General features: G+C 33.8%; 1 pseudogene; it reads left to right on the forward strand.

Annotated features, from left to right (window-relative positions):
• The first annotated feature begins 5868 nt into the window (after positions 1–5868).
• On the forward strand, positions 5869–6278 carry LOC107511570 (annotated as a pseudogene).
• The last annotated feature ends 374 nt before the right edge of the window (positions 6279–6652 follow it).

The raw sequence follows: 6652 nt of genomic DNA on the forward strand, positions 1-6652 counted from the left end.
AGTCTTGTTCATGTGTTGTCCATTCCTAGGACTTCCAATTAGTTTAACTGGAAGTCTAAGGTAGGAGCAAGTTGGAAGCCATAGTCTATTAGGATACAACAATGAGGTCTCTCTAGAATTATAATGGGCAAAGATTATGAGTTTATGAGTTTAGATTATGAGTTTCTATAGATTTCAGAGTAAATACTGTTAAAGTAAAATTTAGTGTATCAAAAATACATTTATTGAAGCTTGTTCTCTATAAAGCACCCATCCTTCCTAGTTATAGAGATTAGAGTCATAAGAATTAAAGGAAACTTTAGAGGTAAATCATCTAAATTAATCTTTTTATTTTTATAAAGATAGAAATTGAGGCCCAGAAAGACTATGAATTGCCCAAGGTCATACAGATGGTTAATAGTAAACTTCAGACTTCAATCCTGATCTTTAAAATTTAAATGATTTTAACTCCATTCAGCCATAATATCAGTTTCTGCAGATGATAAAGCACTGTGCTTTGTGCTGTGATGATGGGGCATCACCATGCCGTCTTATACGATAGGAACACAGAGCATTTTGGTTCCCCGGTTCTTGGGAAGTGTAAAAGTGAGCTAGCTACAGCCATTGGGGATCATAGAGGGAAAGGTAAAATTCCAAAAATACCTTAGGAATAAATTCTTAAAACAAAAGAAAAAATAAAAGAAAGAAATACATATTGCCTTTTCTGAAAAATTTCAAAAAACACAATGTCTCTTATTAGATATTTCAGATCTAGTGTACATTTATTCTACAAGTATTTATCGAGTGCCTACTACTACATGCATGGCATTATTTTAGAAATCGTATTTACAACATTGAACAAAACCCTTAATGAAGGGTTTTTGGAAGATAGCAGTGAGTTTGGGAGAAAGAAGGGATGAGGAAGATTTGGAGAAAAGATAAAAGAACAAGATTAGAAGACAGCACTAAGTACAAACCATTCTGTAACCTGAGAACAGGGAATAATAAATTTAAAAGTGTAGTTAATTGCTAGACTATTTTTGCCTTCATGATTTTGTTAGGAATAGCCTTCGCATATGTATAACCTCCTCAAACACTCAATTTTCTTTTCTTCTCCTTCCCTCCTGCTCCCTTTATTCCAATGTAGAGCAGAAGGCAGGCAATCAGTATAGTAAAGAAGCAGTACATGAGTGAGAAAGAACAGTCAGGACACAGTAGAAATTGAGACTTGCTGACAGGAGAATTCATGTTCATAAGGTTATAAAAATAGATACATCTCCTTTACCTTCAATATGAGGGACATGTAAAATGTGGCAGCATTGGAAAGAAATAGAGTTTCACAGGGGCTATTTAAGTTAAAAGTAAGGACAAATGAAGCAGAAACTACAGTGTTCTTTTCCCCCTCCTATTATGCTTCCTATCAGGTCATTAAGTGGTTAGGTCTTTCCCTAAGGTATAGTCATCATCAACACCTTTGCTTACCTCAGTCAGCTTGGTGCCCCTGCTGCTACGGTTATTAATGATATTGTGAACTTATTTAGTATAAGTGTGGCTTAATGTGCGTTATTACATTATCCATCAGTTGTACGTTGCCCTTAGCAACTGGCATAAAGTTATCTCTAGTCCACTGCTAATTTTATATCTGTCTTTGTTGGGTCAGCTTTGCTGGTTTCTTTGCTTCATATTACTTTCAGAGTTATAACTCATGACAGTGATATAGAAGTCATCAGCTTATAACTAACAATCAGCACTGATTGCAATAGAACAATGACCCTTGGGTACATGGAGTCATAACAGAGGTCTTTTGTGCTCTTTTTTGTTGTTCTTGAGGCATTCTTTTGGTAACATGGTCTATTTTAGATAAAGAGCACAGATCAACCCTGCATAAAATTTCTCGTTCAGAGAAATCTATGCATGGATGTTAATATATTATTTTGATGTCTTTCTCTCTTTATGGTTGGAAAACTGATTTGGGGTATGTATCTAAAACAGGATGGAAAGTTACATAGTTTTTTTTCTTTTTTTTTTTTCTAGCAGAGCTAAAACAAAACAAAACAAAATAGCTTGCAGGCCTAACTAATACACAAATAATAGAAATTTTGTAGTCTGTATTCCTCTTCCCTAGGGTTGAAATTGGTGATTTATTGGTAAAGCTTACAGCAAATAGCAATATTTTAGTGAATCTTATTTTCTAAATTATTTGTTTAAATTATTATTTATTTATTTGCTTCACTAGATTTGGAACTGAATGGGTAGATAAGAATGAAACCATTAAATCTGTGTGAGAAACAATCACTTCAATTTTACATTTCACTATTTAACCTCTCTGGGTCTCTTTCCACCTGTAAAATGAGATTATATAGCTGATCTCTTAGACCTTGCTTGGACTTACATAAAAATATGTTCAATTTCTTTCTTTTTTCCTCAAAGATTTGCACTGGGTGAAATATTCTATACTCTGTCACATAAGAAAACATAATTTTACATTAAAACATTACGAGTTACTGTTAATGATAATGGTGATGATGATATAAGATTTAAAATAATACACGCTTATAAAATTTTTACAAATAGCTCGACTTTGATAATTCTAATGTATAATAGTAACTATGTTATTTACTTTACTTGCATTTGTTTTTTTTATTGAAATAACATTGGTGTACAGTATTAACTGTTTCAGGTGTACAATTATAATTTGACATCTGTATACACTATAGAGTGTTCACCGCCCAAAGTCTGGTTTCTGTCTCTCACCACACATTTGACCCTTTTTACCCATTTAGCCCTCCCCCACCCCACCCTTTTCTTCTGGTAACCACCAATCATTATCTGTATCTGTGTTTGTTTTTGTTTTGTTTTGTTTGTTAATTCATTTATTTTCTCTTTGTTTTATATTCCATATATGAATGAAATTCTGATTTTTGTCCTTTCCCGCTGACTTATTTCACATAGCATAATCACCACAAATCCATCCATGTTGTTGCAAATGACAATATTTCATCTTTTTTATTGTGAGTAGTATTTCATTGTGTGCATATATATATATACACACACATATTATACGTGTGTGTGTGTGTGTGTGTGCACACACCACATTTTCATCCAATCCTTGGTTGATGGACACTTTTTTTTACTATCTCGGCTATTATAAATGCTGCTACAATCAACATAGACGTGCATACATCTTTCCAAATTTGTGTTTTCATATTCTTCTAATAAATACTCAGAAGTAAACTAGTTTGATGATATAGTACTTCTATTCTTAAAATTTTTGAAGAATCTCCAAATTGTTTTCTATAGTGGCTTCACCAATTACAATCTCACCAACCATGCACAAGGATTCCCTTTTCTCTATATTCTTTCCAACTCTTGTTATTTCTTCTCTTTTTGATAATAGTCATTCTAACAAGTAAGAGGTAATATCATATTGTGGTTTGAATTTGCATTTCCCTAATAATTAGTGATGTTAAACATTTTTCATGTGCCTGTTGGCCATCTGCATTTTTTTTTAGAAAAATGTCTATTCAGATCCTCTGACCATATATTAATCAGGTTGTTTTTTCTTATTATTATTGAGTTGTATGAGTTCTTTATATATTTCGGTATTAACCCTTTAACAGAAATATCATTTGCAAATATTTTCTCTTATTTTTTTGGTGTCTTTTCATTTTATTGATGGTTTCCTCTGTTGTGCAGAAGCTTTTTAAGTTTAATGTGGTTCCGCTTATTTATTGTTGTTTTTGTTTCTCTTGCTGTTGGAGCCAAATTCACAAAAATATTCCTAAGACCAAAGTCCAGGAGCTTAGTGCCTATGTTTCTTCTATGTATTTTATAATTTCAGGTCTTTTTAATCCATTCAAGTTTTTAATCTATTTTTGTGTATTGTGGAAGATAGTGGACTGATTTCATTCTTTGCATATGGATGTCCTGTTTTCTCAACATCATATATTGAATAAGTTGTTCTTTCTCCATTTTATGGCTTAAATCTTTGTTATAAATCATGTTAAATATAGGTGTGGTTTATTTCTGGGCTCTCAATTCTGTATCATTGATCCGTGTGTCTGTTTTTCTGTCAATACCATACTGTTTTGCTTACTATAGCTTTATTATATAGTTTGAAATCAGGGAGTATGATACTTCTGGCTTTGTTCTTTTGTCCCCTCAAGATTTCTTTGGCTATTTGGTGTCTTTTCTTATATCATACAAATTCTAGAATTTTTTTGTTCTATTTCTATGATAAATGTCATTGGAATTTTGATAAAGATAGCATTGAATCTGTAGATTTCTTTGGGTAATATGAACATTTTAACAATATTAATTCTTCCAATCCATGAGCACAAAATAGTTTTTAATTTCTTTGTTTCCTCTTTGCATTTATTTTTTTCTTAATGACATTGGACAAAGATCAAATTAGATTTTTCACTAGGCAGGTTACTTTCTGGCTAAATGGAAGGATATTCTGCCAAAAATTCCTGGCACATATGTGCTGAATAGTTAATCTTTAGTAACAATTAGAAATCTTTTTATATTATCTGTTAGACCATTAGTATACTTTATGCAGTATGCAGTAAGATTTTGTGTAATTAAATTGAACAGTGTCTCACCTCATTTTTGGCTTAACTAGTCAGTTTACCTATATACATACATTCAATATATATTTTGGCATACTAGGTTATACAAACACTCTCCTTAAAGAATTTATGTTCCTTGCCTCTCGTCTCCTTTCTTTAACCCCTAGCATAAAGCCTAAAGATCTATTTCGCCTGCTTTATGAATCTTGTTTTGCATGTTTCTGCATAGACTTTCATGTTAAATTAAAAGGACAATAATTCCAAGGTTTGTGATATAGAATTTAAGTAATAAGTTCATTCAAATTATTCCAATTATATTCAAAACTAGTATTCAAAGCTGACATTTGAGATTCAACTTGAGTATCTTCATAGCTTTTGTCTCTTGCCATTTCGGCTCGAGTTAAAAGCCAAAAATATGTGAAAAAATATAGAAAAAAATTCTATGGCCTGCTAGAACACAGATTAATAAAACTCCTCTATAAAGAGAATTCCAGAGATAATCAGTTCAAGTTTTTACAATGGTATACAAGGCCTTACATAATCTGCCCTCAACTTTTACCTTGTTGGTCTCTGCTATGGACTGAATTATGCCCTCACCCCAATTCATATTAGAGTTAAATCCTAACCCTCAATGTGAGTGCTTTTGGAGATAGAGCTTTAGAAGGTAATTAAGGTAAAATGAGGTCATAAGGATGGAGTCCTAGAATTGATGGTCTTATAAAAAGAGAAAGAGAGAGAAGGAGGGGGAAGAGAGAGAGAGAGAGAGAGAGAGAGAGAGAGAGAGAGAGAGAGAGAAAGAGAGAAAGAGAGCTCTCTATCTATGCATGTACATACCAAGGAAAGGCTATGTGAGCACACAGTGAGAAGACAGCTATCTATAAGTCAGAAAGAGAGCTCTCACCAGGTACCACCTCTGCTGGTGCTCATTTCCGGACTTCTAACCTTCAGAACTGTGAGAAAATACATTTCGGGTATTTAAGCCATCTTGTCTGTGATATTTTGTTATGGCAGTTTGAGTGGATTAAGAAAATCTTATCTTCTACTATTTCATACTTGCTCACTCCAATCTAGAAACATTACATTCCCCCTGTTCCTTATCATGCAATATGCACTTGTTTCGGAAATTTTGCACTACCTATTTCTTCTGCCTAAAATTCTTTTCTGTTAGGTATTCTGCATAACAAATTTGATCACCATCTTCAAATCTGTAATCATATGTCACTTTCAAAAAGAAAAGAAATCTTCTAAGCCGCTGCACCGCCTCTAACTTGCCGAGCTCCAGTGGAAGAAGGCGGGTAAATAAGGAGATCTCCATACCATGGCTCGTGCAAAGCAGAATGCCTGCAAATCGACCAGTGGTAAAGCACTGAGGAAGCAAGTGGCTGCAAAAGCCGTTCGCAAGAGTGCATCTTCTACTGGAAGGGTGAAGAAATCTCATCGTTACAGGCCTAGTACTGTGACACTATGTGAAATTAGATGTTATCAAAGTCCACTGAACTTCTGATTCGCAAACTTCCCTTCCAGCGTCTGGTGTGAGAAATTGATCAGGACTTCAAAACAGAACTGCGCTTCTAGAGTGCAGCTATTGGTGCTTTGCAAGAGGCAAGTGAGGCCTATCTGGTTGGCCTTTTTGAAAACACCAACCTGTGTGCTATCCATGCCAAACACGTAGCACGTATGCCAAAAGACATCCAGCTAGCATGTCGCATACGCGGAGAACATGCTTAAGAATCCACTATGATGGGAAACATTTCATTCTTAAAAAAAAACAAAAAAAAACAAGGAAAACAAAAAACACCTTTTCTTTCTGTTATTGATATTTCTGAATGTTAGACATTTCCCCCCTCCCCCTCCTTGTGGTCAAAAGGTACCTAAGTATATGATTGTAAGTGGAAAAATAGGGGACAGAAATCAGGTATTGGCAGTTTCTCTATTTTCATTTGTGTGTGAATTTTTAATATCAATGTGGGGACATAAAGCATTAATGAAAGTCAAAACGTTTAAGTGAACAAGTTTCAGCAGTTCGACTTTATAACAATTATAAATAAACCTGTTACATTTTTCTGGACAATGCCAGTATTTAGATTTTTTTTTTAAACAAG

Source organism: Rousettus aegyptiacus, unplaced genomic scaffold (genome assembly GCF_014176215.1).
Source record: "Rousettus aegyptiacus isolate mRouAeg1 unplaced genomic scaffold, mRouAeg1.p scaffold_m13_p_1, whole genome shotgun sequence".
NCBI classification, from domain to species: Eukaryota; Metazoa; Chordata; class Mammalia; order Chiroptera; family Pteropodidae; genus Rousettus; species Rousettus aegyptiacus.